The sequence below is a fragment of the Mustela erminea genome, chromosome 9 (genome assembly GCF_009829155.1).
Source record: "Mustela erminea isolate mMusErm1 chromosome 9, mMusErm1.Pri, whole genome shotgun sequence".
Lineage (NCBI taxonomy): Eukaryota > Metazoa > Chordata > Mammalia > Carnivora > Mustelidae > Mustela > Mustela erminea.
The window spans coordinates 84,442,470-84,460,663 of record NC_045622.1 but is presented as its reverse complement, the minus strand read 5'-3'; the positions used below and the strand labels follow the sequence as shown (position 1 = coordinate 84,460,663).

The 18,194-nt window shown below is 40.3% G+C and overlaps 1 long non-coding RNA gene across 3 annotated transcripts in view; it reads right to left on the bottom strand.

Moving 5' to 3' along the window:
* Window positions 1-18,194, bottom strand: part of LOC116598575 — a 128,345-nt gene that overhangs the window by 23,457 nt on the left and 86,694 nt on the right. For all 3 annotated transcript variants that reach the window (XR_004289105.1, XR_004289104.1, XR_004289103.1), the window contains one exon: window positions 7,095-7,195. This is a non-coding gene — a long non-coding RNA (uncharacterized LOC116598575). The remainder of the gene's footprint in view (window positions 1-7,094; window positions 7,196-18,194) is intronic.

The window sequence follows — 18,194 nt, the reverse complement described above, 5'->3', positions numbered from 1 at the left end:
ACCACAGCACATCACAGCTTAAGTCTGCAGAGCGAAGCAAAGGACAGGTCTTTTCTAGCGGGAGTGGGGCGAGGCGGGGTGGTGGGGGGGAGGGGGGGAACGGGCTGTTAGAAAGGAAGAGTCCATTGGCTTAAACTGGGAGTTCAAAGTATGACGGCTTTTCATTGGCTGAGTTGTGACTGCCTCTCAGCGGCTGGGCTGCTGTAGGCGGAGGAGAAAAGCCTTTCTTCCAGAGCAAGGTTCTTGTGGGGTCTGCAACTGAAGATAAATGGTGGGGTGTGAAAGCTCCTCTGTCAGCCTCCCATTCTAACGAGGTTTCCTTTTATTAATTTTCACATTACTAACGATAATAATTTGTGTCCCTATGTAATATTTAGTTCATAGGTATCAAAAGATTTTATCATAATGTATAGACTTAGCATCTGTACATTAGTACAATTATTAGCACATTGTACAATTGCTATGTTGTACACCTGAAACTAATGTACATGGTATATCAATTACACCTCATTTAAAAAAAAAAAAAAAGACTGGGCACCTGGGTGGTGGCTCAGTTGGTTAGGTGACTGCCTTCGCCTCAGGTCATGATCTTGGAGACCCAAGATCAAGTCCCACATCTGGCTCCCTGCTGGGCAAGGAGTCTGCTGCTTCTGCTGACCTCTCTCCTTTCATGCTCTCTTTCTCATTCTCTCTCACGTGCAAATAAATAAAACCTTTGAAGAAAAAAAAAAGGTTTTGCAATGCATTCATTATCTATTTTTCAAGAGAACTGCGTAAAATCTTACTGTGAAAAATACCTTATAGTACATGGACAGTTATTAGCAAGAGCTACAATTTATTGTCTTGTACTTGACAATGGTTACTAATATCCGCATGCTTTACAAAGTAGATGGCAATAGAATACAATACCAGTAGTGGGTAATGTAAAAGCTAGTAACTGATGGGGTGCCTGGCTGGCTCAGTTGGTAGGGCATATGACTCTTGATCTTGGGGTTGTGAGTTAAAGTCCCATGCTGGTTGTAAAGATTACTTTAAAATATTTTTGGGGCACCTGGGTGGCTCAGTGGGTTAAGCCTCTGCTTTCGGCTCAGGTCATGATCTCAGGGTCCTGGGATCGAGCCCCACATTGGGCTCTCTGCTCAGCAGGGAGCCTGCTTCCCCCTCTCTCTCTGCCTGCCTCTCTGCCTACCTGTGATCTTTCTATCTGTCAAATAAATAAATAAAATCTTTAAAAAATATATATTTTTAAATAAAGATTTAATATATATATATTTATTTATTAGACAGAGAGAGAGAGAGAGCGAGCAAGCAGGGGGAGCAGCAGGCAGAGGGAGAGGGCGAAGCAGATTCCCCACCTAGCAAGGAGCCCAATGTGGGACTCAATCGCAGGACCCTGGGATTTTGACCTAAGCCAAAGGCAGATGTTTAACCAACTGAGCCACCAGGTATCTCCAAAATAAAGTCTTTTTAAAAAAATAGTAACTTTTATTCCCCAAATGAGTAATACAATTTTAGAAAATCGACTTCATACCTCTGAATATAATGTGAATAAGGAAATGCAGCTTTCACTTCAAATGTACCCTCTTCTACATGCACAGAGAAAAAAAGGCACACTTGTTTGAGTTTCCATTCACTGAAGCAGCCAGTGGTTAAATACTGATGTCTATCATTTCTAGATGTATTTCATGGATTTGAGGGTGTAGCAGTTTTTAAAGATGGCCACAAATTCTTTGACACTTCTCCCTTCAAGAATTAGGATTTATGTGTCTTCCCTTCCTTTGAAAGTAGGCAGGCTTATGACTGCTTCGACAAAATGGGTAGAGAGAAGAGATATGTGTGACCGCCAAACAGGGTCATCAAAGGCCATGCAGATTCCACCTTGTTCACTGGGACACCGGCTCTTGTAAGAAGTCTGACCCCTCAAGCTACCACCCTGGAGAAGCCTCATGAAGTCATTCTGGTGGACAGTCCCAGCTGAGCCTAGCCCTACAGCCATCCCTATCGGTCACCAGACCCGGGAGTGAAGCCATCTTGGATCCTACAAATAAGACCATTTACTAGATGAGTACCCCAAGTGACTTCTGTATACTAATAGTCAAGCCTTTCTCAAAAGTCTAACCCACAAAACTATAAGATACAATATGAAGAGCTATTGTTTTAAGCCACTAAGTTCAGGATAGCTTGTTACGCAGCAATAAATAATTGGAACTGAGGGTCGTCCCTTTGCATCATGTGCTCTACTGTTGATCCCTTGGACTGGTTACACTGGCTAAGCTGCTAGTCCCTTCCTCCATCATGGCTCTAAACGTTCTCCAAAGAAAAACCTTCCCAGGGGGAGACAGTTGTTTCAGTTCTAGCCTGCTCTTCCCTTCCTTGTCCCTTGCCCCATCCTCCATCATTTTGTTTGCTTTGCCCTTTTGCTGAAAGCCTTTGAATTTATGTCAGACCTCAGTTGTTTTGGTCTCTGAATAGTTCAAGCGATCTGACCTAAGGCCTGTCATACACAAATACATCTGGAAATTTTACAAAAAGTTATTTCTTGAAAGATTTAAAAATTCTTTCCACTGACATTTAGCCAATATCACATGACTGTTCTTCAAGTCTTTTCTTTCATTAAACTGGATATTCATGTACAAAGTGAAGTGGAAAATTGAAGTCATCTCCCTTGATCTATAATTTTTAAAAATACAGAAAACAGAAACAAAGAGAAATGGAGATGCCAGTTTTCCACCTTTCTAAATTAGTATATCTCTTACTCTAAAGAGAAAAGAAGAAAAATCCATGAAATCCAGTCCACAACAATAGATTCTAAGCTTCAATGACTTTTTAAGTTTGGGGTGAGTTTTGATTTATATCTTGGCTGGAAGTTTAAGAATCATTCATCTCTAGCTACATATAGAGTATGAGTGATATAGGAATGAGCTGGTATTGGAGGAAGAAGTCTCCTGGATTAGTGGCTAAAGCCTCAGGATATCTTAGGAGCATATATGATGAATCCATATTTCCTCCCATCCTTCCCTGAGAATACAATTATGCTTTGAGTAAATTTGTGTACATCTTATCAGAGTCCTATCTTGGTATCTTCTTTTCTTTTAACAGTACAGCTGTAAGTTTCTAGATGATGGTTGAGAATGAAAGCAAAATTTATGTAAGTACAGGAGCTACCCAACTGAATATGTGTGTGGGAGAGAGGTCAAGGTTACTGGAAGAAAAGAGAGGGGAAGAGATAGAGGTAGCATGAGAATGAATAAAATAATTTTCTCTTGACCCAAGACAAAGATATGTTCAACATCATACTTGCTGCTCATCAGCTAGTATTAGGTTTACTTTTATTCTCCTGGTTGAATTTCTTGAAGAAGGGCAATATATGTGGCTTTAAAATTTTTTAAAATTTTCTGATCAGGATTTTGGAACATTTCAAAGACTCTTCAGTGACCCCCCACAGAAACCCCACAGGACCCCCCAGGATATGGCATTGCTACAAAGTGTGGATCAATGGCCCATAGCTTGACATCATCTGAGGGGGGCTTGTTAGAGATGCCCCTTTTCAGACCTACTAGGCCAGAACTACCTTTAAAAAAAAGTAATTAATTAATTTTTTAAAAAATTCCAGTTTAATTAACATACAGTGTTATATTAGTTTCAGGTCTATAATATAGTGATTCAACGATTCTATACATTACTCAGTACTGATCATGATACGTGTACTCTTCATCCCCTTCACCTATTTTGCCCATCCCCCTACCCAGCTCCCCTCTGGTGGCCACCAGTTTGCAGAACTAACTTCTGAACAAGATACCCAAGTGATTTGAGCACACGTGAAAGCACAAGAGACATGGTTCTAGTCCATATCCTACCTACTCCATGTAGGAACCAAATGGAGTGAATGTTGGCATATCCTAAAATAAGGAAATTATCATTATAATGACAGGTAAAAAGAGTTCAAACTTCCACTTTTAAGTAGGAAAACAAAAATTTGAGCCAAAATCAACCAGTCAAACAAAACCAACAAAGTGGTGGAAAATCAAAGACGATAAATGTAATGTATGACTTTAATGGGAAGAGTGAAGAGTAGCATCAAGATAACACCAAACCAAACCAGAACAAACCAAACCAAACCAAACACAGCTGGGTGGGGGGAGGCCATGATATAGGACAGATTGGGAACCATTAGTCCAATGGAACAGGGTGACCTAGGGATTACTCTATGCATTTAGTAAGCAGGAGACTCTTCTCTGGTGATTTTCAACCGACCCTGGCCTTGTGGATTTGCTTGTGGAAATTCCTAACCTGTGATAGACCAACAAGTTTACAAGAGAAGTCCTTAGTGGTACTAAAGTATTTGTTTGTTTGTTTGTTTTAGCACAATTTTTTTTGAAGCAAGTAACCCGTGTTTTAGGACTGTCTTAACAGGTGTTTTTCTTAATCCTTTTTTTTTTTTTTTTTAAGGAGAATGGCTGAGTTCAGAGGAAATGAGCACTCTTTTATTTAAATTTCCTGAGATTAGAGGAGGAACATATTGCCAAACAATGCCTCTTCACTTCAAAACCTCTCCCCATAAATTATTTGAGGATATCTTATTAAAAGTCTGTAAAATTTCCTATTAAGAATGGTTGATTGCAGTCCAGACCATCATAGCTTTGGTGCTTTCCCTGAAATACCACAGCTGTCGGGAAGAAATATATTTTGAGACAAAAGGTTTTGTTTCCCCAGCCATAAATTATTTTAGTGATATCTCAAGATAGATAAAACTTTCACTTATGTTTGAGTGAAAGAAGATTCTACTGATAACTTGTTAAAAATCTATAAAAAGAATATGAGAATGTAGATGTAGATAGCAAATTAAAATCAGACTTCCTTTAAGTTTAGCAAAGCAATTACTTGTAAAGCCAGTGAAGATTATTATTACGGATAATGAAGTGATTTACTGGAAAATGTGGAAATGACATTCAATATGGCCACATCTCTGCACAACCTCAAGTTGGTATTTTCAACTTTAACCTTGGAGCCATTAAGAAAAAAAAAAAAGGCAACTTACCTCTAGTAATATTTTATGTAAATTGCTAACCCCAAACCCTACTAACAGTGATGTGAATCCTGAATAAGGTAAGAAATGTCTTGTTGGAGATGCTTAACTATAGAGAACAAACTGACGCTTACCAGAGGGGAGGTGGGTGATGGAATGGGGGGAGGGGCCGGGGGCCGGGGATTAGAGGGAACACCTCTTGTGATGAGCATTGGGTGTTGTATGGAAGTATTGAATCACTGAATTCTATGCCTGGAACCAATAATACTCTCTATGTTAGTTAACTGGAATTTAAACAAAAACTTAAAAAAAAAAAAAAAAGAAATGCCTTGTTTGTAGTGCTGATGTGGTAACCCATTGATTTCATGGTAGATGAGATCTTTAAAACATAGTTGCTCCCCCTAACCGGAATAGGGTAATCCTCTCACTCTCCTTTATCCCTAAACAAGGAGGATCTTTCTTACTGTAGTCCTAAGACAATGTACTTTATTAAACACATTCATTTTAGAATTGCACATATCTTTTTACCCAGTGGAAGTAATAATGTATACCAAGCAAGCTGCTAAAGACTTCCAATTTTATTTATTTCCTATGAATCTTTTCAGGGAACATTGGGTTCATTAAACATTTTGGAGGCCAGAAGAACTTTTTTTTTTTTTTTTTTTTTTTGCTTTTGTTTTCAGTTTTGGTGTAAAACCAGTGAGAAAAATTTGTTATGTCTTCACTATTTCCAGAGTGATGTTAATGAAGAAAGATCCAATCCATTTTTCCTCGAGTCCCTGAACGCGAGTTCTATTGACGTCTGGCAAATGCAGATCTTTGATATTTAAGTGATGGATATTAACAGTGGATAGAATTGTGGGGCCTGAGCCTTCAGATAGCTCCGTAATGATTCAATTCCCCAACTTTGATGATAGCGGCAGAGTGGCACAAAATGCTCCTGAACTTTGATAAAACAATAATATTTTTAAATGTGTGATAAAATAATCTTATCTGTCCTCTCACTTTGAGTTTGGGGATGACGGAGAAATTGTGTCAACAATTTTGGGGTCAGGAATTAAAAAACGGAAGGGACCTTTGCAACTTTTTAAAATAAAAAACATGCATCACAAAAATACAACATTGGCCTTTGGTAGGGCGACTGAAGTAAAAAAATGATACAACTCTGCGCGTCCTAGAGCGGACTTCATGAGCAGTTCTATGTTTGAACAACTTGATTTTGCCTCGAATAAAGGATCTGTACACAGTCTGCGCAGGCCTCCCCTCGCAGCCTGCAGTTGTTAAAAGAACATTAATCATTTAAACAAGGTCACAAGCAACAAAGGCCAACGAGGGTTCAAAGTTTACAGGTCCCAGCATTTATCAGGTAGAAATGGGCTACATTTCAATATTTCATAAAATATCCTTTTATGAAAAAGCGATCCGTCATCGTAGAGCCTGGCAAAGCTCTGGTCATTCCAGTGAGCAAAATGAATGATGACACGGAATCGAGAACCCCTGTATGGGTTTATATTTTTGTAAGACCACCATGGCTGGAACATACGTTTTCAATTTCTATAAGGATGTGATTATTATGTGGGAATGTCTTCCTCCCTCTGGCTAAGGCAAAAGATATATCAATGTTGTCTCTGCTTCTGATAGGCAGGTTAGGATCAATGGGTTAAGGAAATCACAGAGCTGGTGTTACCAAATACCATGCAAATCGTGGTTTTCCACGGACTTTTGTGGTAACTTAAATTATTTTGATGGGACAGGTATATAGCTGAACGCTTTTGTTTATATTTAGCTTCTGTAATTGCACTGGCTTTGTCATCCACCATTTGATTGTGTCTTAAAAATTAGTCTGGATCTGTTGCGTTTCTGATCTGAGTTTTGGATTGGGTGTTTTTCCCATTTGTTGGTGGCTTTGGATACGCCTTTTCCCATTCGTTTGAAATCTTACCTTTCAGGCATCTCAAACCTTTCAGTATTCTACTTCCCAGTGCGTGTGACCTTGCTCCTAATCGAAGAGACTTTTTGTATCTGAGTTTATTTTTTTAAAAGCCGTATTGAGTTACAATTCACATACCTTACATCTCGCCCATTCACAGCGGCCAGTTCAACTGGTTTTGGTATGTTCACTGAGCTGCGTAACCAGCACCCCAATCCATCTGAGAACGTTTTACTACTCTGAAAGGAAACCGTATTCGTTAGTGGTCAATCCCCATTTTCTCCCCAAACACCCCTCAGCCTTAGGCAACCTCTACTCTACCTTCTGTCTCTGTAAATTTGCCTATCCTGGATGTTTCATATAAATGGAATCACACGCTATGTGGTCTTCGGTGACTGGCTTCTTTCACTGAGTGTAATGTTTCCCAGGTTCATCCATGTTGTAGAAGACATCAGTACTTCATTCCTTTCTGTGGGTGAATAGAATGCCACTGTGTGGATATACTACATTTTGTCTATCCATTCGTCAATTTCCATTCAGATGGAAATTTGGACTGTTCTCCATTTGGGCTCTTACCATTCATGTACAAATTTTATGGGGACAACGTTTTAATTTCTCATACGTGTATATATACCTAGGAGTAGAATTTCTGGATCATATCGTAACTCCATATTTAACATTTTGAGGAACTGCCAAACTGTTTTCCAAAATGGCTGCACCAGTTTACATTCCCACGTGTTTGAGGGTTTCAATTTCTCCATATACTTTCTAAAACTTGGTATTACAGAGTTTTTGATCAGAACCTGTCTGCATTTATTAGTACTGTTCTTATAGTGCCAGAATTAGACACTGAGAAAGTATGTACTTAGTAGAAAAAGTATTTAATTATTTAATTAGACTAGGAAAAGTATTTAACAGAGAAAATGATCCTGAAATTTATGTAGCACTTTAACTTTTCAAGAGTTTTCCCATCTTCCAGTATACTATAAAGAATTAAAATTTTTTAAAAACTCCACTTTTGGAGTTACACAACTACACCTCCATCCTCATGAGTTCTGTTGGAACTCAGTTTTCTGTGGTGGTCATGGTTAAGAGGCTACAGGATGGAGTAGATAATGCAATAACTGGTAAGTGGAAACATTATAGAAGGACTTATATAATATTTCACTGGGCTGAGTCAATGCTGTGGTAACATGTCTCAAAAATAGAAATTAAACCATTTTTTAAAAATTAGCTGTAGAAGATGCCTAGATTCTAAGAAAGCAAAATCTCATTGGCCACACAATATTCCTTCATACAAATAGACCATAATTCATTTAAACATTTCCTAATTTTTGAGCATATAGATGGTTTCCAAAGTTCAATACGGTAAATACTGCTGCAGTGGTCAATACCGCAATCTCTTCCATGCCAAATAAAGAGCTGATAGACTGAATTTTCTATTGCTGGCTTTGGCTTCATGGAGATCCAGTCGTAGACTATCTCGAGATTGTGTAAAGTTGATGCAAAACAGACTTTACTTAGCAAAGGGCTCATCCAAAAGACCCCTGCAAGCCCACTAAACAGGGGCATTCCAAGAACTCAACTTATCTGTCTTAAAAGGTTAAGCTATCATGTTGACCCTGCCAAGATTCAAACCTGTGGGCCCAAGACGGCTACATATTTTCAGGCTGCTGCTGGCCCAAGGTAGCCATTCACTTCAGCTATACCAGTGTGATTTCTTTATCCCTACAACTAGAAGGCAAAGACTCTGTGATTCCCCTTTGAGATGATGCAACGTAGATCTCTCTTTCTTACTTCTGTAGATTTCACTATAGTGGAAAGAACTTGAAAAAAAACACATAAGCTTTAGCAGAAAAAGTATGTTACACTTCAACATGTAAATCAAATGCAAGAAGTTGCATAGTAAGGAATGTTTGCGTCAAGTTCTCATCCTGTCTCTTAGTAGCTGTGTGACTTTGACTTATTCAGTGTCTCTGAGCATGTTCCTTTTTTCTTTCTTTTTTTTTTTTTTTTTAAGATTTTATTTATTTGAGGGAGAGAGAGAGAATGAGAGACAGGGAGAGAGAGAGCATTAGAGGGAGGAGGGCTGAGGGAGAAGCAGACTCCCTGATGAGCGGGAGCCTAATGCAAGAGTTGATCCTGGGACTTTAGGATCATGAGGTCCTGGGACTCTGGGATTATGACCTGAGTGGAAGGCAGTAGCTTAACCAACTGAGCCACCCAGGTGCATTTCTTTCTCTTTCTTTCTTTCTTTCTTTCTTTCTTTCTTTCTTTCTTTCTTTCTTTCTTTCTTTCTAGATTTTATTTATTTATTTGACAGAGATCACAAGTAGACAGAGAGGCAGGCAGAGAGAGAGGGGGAAGCAGGCTCCTTGCTGAGCAGAGAGCCCAATGTGGGGCTCGATCCCAGGACCCTGAGATCATGACCTGAGCCGAAGGCAGAGGCTTAACCCACTGAGCCACCCAGACACCCCTGGGCACATTTCTTTTAAACAAAATCAGTTTGTGAAGATAATCATTATAAACATTTTCAGCTCCAAAGTTCTAAACTCTCCAAAACAAAACTATTACTGGACTAACAAATGCATAGAATTTTCAGGAGTATAATTTGAGTATGTGAGCCAGTTCTACTTTGCATGTTTGTTATGGATGTTACATTGTATTATTTGTTTGTTTTTTTACAGTTTATAAAAGAGTTACATATGTTTTGTTATTTGCTTATTCCACATATTCTTTTTTTCCTCCATAATTCTTATTATTCTCCATTTTTTTTATATTAGAAACCTGTGCCTTGGAGATATGAAGGACTTCTGTAACTAGAGTCCATGTTCTGCTACCACCAACCCTACTCCCTCTGCTGCCATCAACAATTTTAGAGCTTAAGCGCATTGAGAAACTATCATAGATGGATTTTAAGAGCAGATTCTTATGTGGATGGGAGAGAGGGGAAACCCTGGACGTGTATAGAAGGCTCCATTGGTGATACCCTCTCTTAATCCAGTCACTCTGGTTACCACTTCTCTCTGTCCTATCACGGCCAAGTTCTTCAAAGCCAACTTTCTCATTTCCCTTTCACTCCTTGAATACTGCAGTCTGACTTCTGATCCTGTAACTTCTGCAGAGGCAATCTGTGGGAGACCACGGCGAGGGTGGTTCCCTGCTCACAGTGGGTCCTGCTTCTCTAACTCAGCACCAAATAGGTAGGAATAACCCCGCACCAGCCATTTGTGCTGTGTTATCATATCCTATGGCCGTCGCTGATTAAGGAAGAGGAGACACCCGACCTGAGCTGGGCCAGTCTCTCAGATGTTTGAATAGAAACCAAGGGACTGGGGGAGTGACGGGGGTTGAGCTGGTGCGTGGCTTCACCCTGAGGAGTCCCGCCAGTGCTCCCAGTTAAGTTCCTGCAGCTGCCTGCTTAGAGGTTCAACTCTGGCTCTGACTTTTCACACTACCCCTTTTGCTGCTTAAACTGTTTTCTTAGGCATGCCCCCCAGAGACCCCTAACTAACACATTCCCCAGCAAACCCTTTTACCTTTGAATACCTACTCTCCATTCCCTTCCCACTGATTGAATCATACTTTTCCAGAGTCCCTAAGGGTTCCTCTCGAACTCTTCTGTCCCCAAAGCTCCATCCTTGCCCTCCGCATCTCTGCTGATTCTAACTTTCCAGCCGGCTGATTTGTCGACCCCCGTGGCCTCAGCCACCGGCCTGGCGCCTCACTCCAGCTGTACTGAAACACTTGTCTTCACTATGTCAGTCTTCCTCTGCCCTGCAAGAGCTGCCCCCCTCCCCCAGTCCCTAGTCCAAGACTCCAGCAGATTCTTCATCCTTCTGGATTGGGTGTGGACCTTGTGTCCCCAGGCAGGGAGAGCCACAGGGATCTAACAGGGTGTCGCTCTTATACATACCAACTCCATTTTGAAAAACTATGCATCCCCTTGCACAATTTATGTGGACCGTCAAAAAGTGTTACCATGGTGCACCGGGGTGGCACAGTTGCTTAAGCATCTAGCTAGGTCGTGATTTCAGAGTCGTGAGATTGAGCCCCATGTCGAGCTCTGCGCTCCGTGCAGAGTTTGCTCAAGACTCTCCCCCTTCCTCTCCCTGCTGCTCTCTCAGTCGGTCTCAATAAATAAAGAAATAAATAATTTTTTTCTCAAAAAATAGTATTATGAGTTTAGAAAGTTGCGGATGAAATAATTTCTGGTTCATTGTAAACACTGACATTTTAAAATAAAACTTTATTTTTTTAAAGATTTTCTTTCTTTCTTTCTTTATTTGACAGAGAGAGAGACAGCGAGAGAGGGAACACGAGCATGGGAGATGGAGAAGCAAGCTTCCCATTGAGCAGGAAGCCGCAGGCGGGCTCAATCCCGGGACCCTGGGATCACGACCTAAGCTGAAGGCAGACACTTACTTAATCATTGAGCCACCCAGGTGTCCCTGATTTTATTTTATTTTTTTAAGGGATTTTATTTATTTATTTGAGAGAGAAAGAAAGCATGGTCAGAGGGAGAAGCAGACACCCTGCTGAGCAGGGAGCCTGATGTGGTACTCGATCCCAGGACCCTGGGATCATGACCTGAGCCAAAGGCTGGCACTGAACCGATGGAGCCACCCAGGAGTCCCTAAAACTGGACTTTAAATATTTAAAGTATTTCAGTGATCTGATGCCTTTCCTTGCCCTTTGAAATATTACACAAATCCACTCTTTTAGTAGTCAGTATTTATATCATTTCTCTTTCCACTTGAATTTATATTTTCATTGTACTTCCACCATCAGTTTCACCCTCATGTAAATTATTTTAATCTTGGCAGACTTTTTTTTTTTAAGATTTTTTATTTATTTACTTGACGGACAGAGATCACAAGTAGGCAGAGAGGCAGACAGAAAAAGAAAGAGGAGGAAGTAGGCTCCTCGCTGAGCAGAGAGCCCAATGTGGGGCTCAATCCCAGGACCCCGGGATCATGACCTGAGCCGAAGGCAGAGGCCTTAATCCACTGAGCCACCCAGGCGCCCCTAATCTTGGCAGACTTTTATTGATGACTCTCTCATAGTTCTCTGCCATGGAAATATGTAAATAAATTGAAATTTAATAAATGTTCTATGATCATAAACCTCCAAGAGAGAAACTGTTCTCTTGTGGGTTGAATTTTTATTACAATTTTTCAGTACATGGCAATACCCACCTAAGCAGAAGATTATAAAATATATCACATATTTTGATAAATAATTATTGACCCCAAAAAACAAACAATTATTGAGGCAGATGGGCTTCTAAAGATGGATTTATATATCTATCATGGATATTACTTATTACCAAAATAACGTTTTTGCATCAATTCCATTCCAATCTATTTTTATATATAAGACTTGAGAGATCTCATTCATAAATAGAAAAAAGGTGTTTTTTTGACAGTGTCATTCGATTCTTTGAACTCCTTTCAAAATATGCATTAAAAATAACCTAATTTTGTAGCATACAAATTATTTTAAATTTTCTGTTGGCTGCCAAATATATTACACCCTCCTTTAATGTTGTAAGAGGATTTGTGGTTCAGCTATCATAATAATTTGTTTCTAAATTGCTGGGACAGGATGCCTGGGTGGCTCAGATGGTTAAGTATCTGCCTTCAGCTCAGGTCATGATCCCAGGGTCTTGGGATCGAGTCCCACATCAGGCTCCAGAGAGCCTGCTTCTGCCTCTCCCTCTGCTATTCCCCCTGCTTGTGCTCTCTCATTCTCTCTGTCAAATAAATAAATAAATAAATAAGTCTTTAAAAAAATTGTCCAAAGTTTTTACCAAAACTTACAAATGACTACTAATTTTATCTATTACACTCTCATTTTGATGTATCTTATTTAACCCATTATATTAAAAAATATTTAGGAGTACCAAATTTTTTTATTGTTGCTTTGTTGGTGTTTCTTTTTTCTTTCTTTCTTTCTTTCTTTTTTTTTTTTTGGCTAAAATTATTTTATACTGTCACATGCTTTAAATGTATTTTTTTTTTTTCAAATCCTGGGAGCTTCTGATTATACTTGTTCGGTTGATGGAAAATATCTAACATGCAACTTAATTGGCATACATAGTCCCCACTCTTAAGATAGATGCGTTTGGTCTTTCTATGTGGAAAGGAATCAACTGTTTTATGGTCTATTTGGCTTCTGCTTATGTGAGTGTGTGTTTTATTTAATGACATCATAACTGACCCTGCTGTTTGGTTAATGTTCACATTTCTCTGACTTTACAGCTTCTTGTGTCTTGCTGGCATTTCTGAAGGGCAATTATTGTCTGGAAATTGAATATCAGAATGAATTCATTTAATATACAAACTATTTTAAATGCTATTTTCTTCATAAACTTTTATTATATGGTTTATCTGAGTCCATTGCGACTGGTTAAAGAATTAGATGTGATAATGAATTGTTTTGATCATATGTTGGTGTGATTAAATTATATTGATTATATGACAGGCAGCCTCAAATAATCAGAATAGTTACAACAACCGAGTGCTGAACAAATACTTTGTTGAATAAATGAATAATGAATGGAAAAATCCCAAACAGACATTTCAAAAGTTGCTTGAAAATTTTTCCATTAACTTTATTTCTAAAATTTCTCCTGTTTCTAATTCTCCCCAAAAGAAAATTAATACCAGCATCTTATATTTACAAAGTTATTTACCAGGTATCAGGCACTGTTCTAAGTGTTTTGAATATATTAATTAATTTAATTATCACAAGGCCATGGGGTTCCAATAGAGATTTAAGGTGTGTAAAATTCTTATTTTTTTTAAAGATTTTATTTATTTGAGAGATTGAGAGAGAGAGAGAGAGTGCAGTGGAGGAACAGGAGAAGGGAAGGGAATGGGAGGGGAAAGAATCTCAAGCAGACTTTGCCCAACTGGGGCTCAATCTCAAGATCCTGAGATCATGACCTGAGTCGAAACCAAGAATTGGAGGCTCAATGGACCTAACCACCCAGACATCCCTCTAAAGTGTATGAAGTTCTAATACAGAAATCTGTATCTAATATTAGGTTAAGAGATTTAGTTGACATCTTCCCTAAATTTAATTTAACCAGTAAGTGACTCCATTCCCCAATCTTTCAAGTGTAAAAGCTAGGTATTTCTACAGTTGCTACAGAGGCCTCAGATTTTATTTTATATATATATATTTTAAAGATTTATTTATTTATTTGACAGACAGAGATCACAAGTAGGCAGAGCAGCAGGCAGAGATAGAGGGGGAGGCAGGCTCCCCGCTGAGCAGAGAGCCCGATGTGATCCCAGGACTCTGGGATCATGACCTGAGCCGAAGGCAGAGGCTCAACCCACTGAGCCACCCAGGCACCCCTTATTTTATTTTATTTTATTTTTTTAAAGATTTTATTTATTTATTTGACAGAGAGAGAGATCACAAGTAGGCAGAGAGGAAGGCAGAGAGAGAGAGGAAGAAGCAGGCTCCCTGCTGAGCAGAGAGTCCCATGCGGAGCTCGATCCCAGGACCTCGAGATCATGACCTGAGCCGAAGGCAGAGGCTTTAACCCACTGAGCCACCCAGGCGCCCCAAATCTACCTTATCTAAAATGGTCATTTTACCTATCTAAACTTCTGATTCTGCTCACACCCGCCATGGATGCCATCACCCTCAACTGGAGGAAATTTTGACATGTACTTATCACGGAAACTCTGGAAATTGGCTGTTGACCCTTGGCAGTATGGGTTTGTTATTTTTCATCATTAAGACCCTGGTTATCTTACATCCTGTATGGATAAAGATCTCTACCCACTGTATATTCATCAAGACCATGCTGCTGGGTTATCACTAACTTCTGTGACATCTCCCAAGGGTGTACTATAGAATGGAGAATTTTAGTTTTCTTCTGAGCTATTTTGCTTGTATTGGTGTTGCCAAGGGCACTCCTGCAACCACTAAAGGTTGTAGGGTGTAAGAGAATATTCTTGAACACACAGCCTCATTGTCATTCTATTATCTATAAATTAGGGTGACTCTGTGTGTTGGTTTACCCCAGACACACGTTGTGCCTAATTTCCTAACTCCCATCCGGCATTTGTACCAGCATTTGTGTTTCTTTTTTTTTTTTTTTTTAGGATTTTTATTTGTTTATTTGACAGAGAGAGATCCCAAGTAGGCCCAGAGGCAAGCAGAGAGAGAGGAAGGCAGAAAGAGAGGAAGAGAAGCAGGCTCCTTGCTGAGCAGAGAGCTGGATGCGGAACTCGATCCCAGGACCCTGGGATAATGACCTGAGGTGAAGGCAGAGGCTTAACCCACTGAACCACCCAGGCGCCCTGTGTTTCATTTTTTAATGGGATATTTTTATTTATAGTGGAATGAGTAGCTGGGAGGGTTTTGACAGACCTCCGCTCTGGACATCCGGATTCTGTCATGATCTCCACTGCACGTGAAATGGTTGTGTAGTGGATGGAATTCTCACCTTAACACATAGTTTGATCTGGAGACAAATCCTCTTCTTACTGGACCCTTTCATGGTGCAAAGTAATCAACACCTTCCTTTCAAGGACAGTGTGCAGAGTGCTTGCTGATGAAAACCAAAGTGCCCTCAGATAAGATCAGTCATGCCAGCTAAGTCCTTCTATCTCCAGAGTTGGTGGGAGAGACAGTCAATGATGCTGTTTCTGCTGGTCTGTTGGTACACCTGCCAGACCATGAGTGGGTGGGTCAGAGAGAAATGGAGAAATTATGGGTCAGGTGTACATGCAACGTATGCAGGGAATACAGGCTGAGCAGTCCTACCAAAGAATGAATAGAGAATAGCCTCAACGCTCTTAGTACAGAGGTCAGAGGCTTTATTATTTATTGTGTGATGAAAATAACATTTATTTCATTGTTTAGAAATGCTTTTTAAAAATGTTGCAAAAAACCCTTTCGACAGCTGTCTTGGACTGGATTTTTGAGGAACAGACTCTGAAACGGAGGTTTGTCTCCAGGGAGTTTATTGGGAACAACACCTGTGAGGGAGCGAGGGAAGCAGGATTGGGCAGTAGGAAAATTGATTTGTGATGCAGGTGCAGCTGAAGCCTCAGCTGATCCCATGGGGGTTCTGGAATCGCCTGCTCTATCAAGGTTGTCCTGAAGTGAGGCAAGTGGGCCACATCTTTGTATCTCATCACTACCTTCCATCCCGCTGCCATTTACCGATTTTATAGGGTGGGAGCTACCCGCCCCGCCTCACACACACACCGGGGGAAAGAACATGACTTTGAATATCTCAGCCAAGGGCAATTCCTGGATATGGAATGAACTGTGAGCTGTCAACAGCCAGCATCCCCAGCACCTGGGAGAACCTTGCTACGGTCCTGCAGGGGGGATCTGGACAGCACACTACAGTATTCCCTGCAGCAGTAATGAAAAGGGTTGGGGGGAGGAAGGAAGGAAGAGAGGGAAGGAAGGAACGGGGAGGGAGGAAAGATGGACAGAAGTTTTGTTTGATAAGAAAATTTGCATCTTGAAGTCGATGAACTTGCACATAATATTGCATCCCATCTGTTATGGGATCTATAGTGAATATCACTGACTAATGAAAATTAGAAGACATAATGTTCTGAAGAAGTATTTGGTTAGTAGTTAGTTTAAGAACACAAGACACGCGGCTTTGGAAGTTATATTCAGGTGTCACTTGTTAAAGCATGATTTCTCCTTTTTTTTTTTTTTTTTTTAAAGATTTTATTTATTTATTTGACAGAGAGAGATCACAAGTAGACAGAGAGGCAGGCAGAGAGAGAGAGAGGGAAGCAGGCTCCCTGCTGAGCAGAGAGCCCGATGCGGGCCTCGATCCCAGGACCCTGAGATCATGACCTGAGCCGAAGGCAGCGGCTTAACCCACTGAGCCACCCAGGCGCCCTGATTTCTCCTTTTTACAAATTAATTTGGACATATCTTTTAAAAATATTTATCTATTTATTTTAGAGAGAGGGAGAGCATGTGCACTAGCAGAGGGAGAGGCAGAGGGATGGAGAGAGAGGGAGAGAGAAGCAGATACCCTGCAGAATGCAGAGCCAGATGCAGGAATCGATCTCACGACCCTGAGGTCATGACCTGAGCCAAAATTAAAAGTGGGTCCCTTGGGCGCCTGGGTGGCTCAGTGGGTTAAGCCGCTGCCTTCGGCTCAGGTCATGATCTCAAGGTCCTGGGATCGAGTCCTGCATCAGGCTCTCTGCTCAGCAGGGAGCCTGCTTCCTCCTCTCTCTCTGCCTGCCTCTCTGCCTGCTTGTCATCTCTCTCTGTCAAGTAAATAAATAAATAAATCTTTAAAAAAAAAAAAAAATGGGTCCCTTAACCAACTGAACCACCCAGATCCCCCTAATTTGACTACTTGAATTTGAATTCTCTTCACCTGGGTTTCCCAAAAAGTCTCACATAAGATAAATCTTTATATTCAAATATTTTATTGGTGAATGAGATTTGGATAGGAGAGATTAGGGACAGGAAGAGCGAAGGAAGGAAGGAGGCAGAGTCAACACACAGGAGTGCTATCAAAGTTGACCACTACTCCATGTGACTTACTGTTCTGTCCGTGAGATTGCCTGACGAGCCACATTAAACTCATCTCAAGAAAGCCCTTCTAATGAGGAAAGGGATAGGATTTAGTGGCTGGTCCCATTGGACCATTAGCTTCTAGGGACCATTAGCTTACTGCTAGCTAGTACATGTATGCCAAATATTCTGCAAGGCGTCATCCAAGGAAGCTCTGGAGCACAAGGAAGAAATCCAAACTGAAGGTACAGAGCTGAGACGAAAGACTTTGAGAGTGCTCTAGTGTGGCACCCAAGCAGAACCAGGGAGGCTGAGATGACCGGAAGTGAACAAGAGACACCCAATGTATTTGTCTTTCTTGTGCATTTACAAGAAATAAAGCAAAAGCTGTTAAAGCATTGACTCCATTAGCAGAAAAAGTTTGCAAATAATTAAATGATGCCTGATTTATATGCACTATAGCAATTATGTCAAATAGACACTGGAATTAATCTCAATAGTGATTCCACGTTTTAATTCAATTCATGAAATAAGAGTAAATAAACCACTCGAAAGTTCATTTGGTCAAGGCTGAAACGCCTGCCATTTCTTCTATTATTGTGAATGCTATCATAAAGTTAGTTTAAAAGTTCAGCACTGAAGATAAAATAATTTCTGTTTCCGGTAATAACACAAATATGAATTTTGGTGGGGCACAGTGTTGAGGGG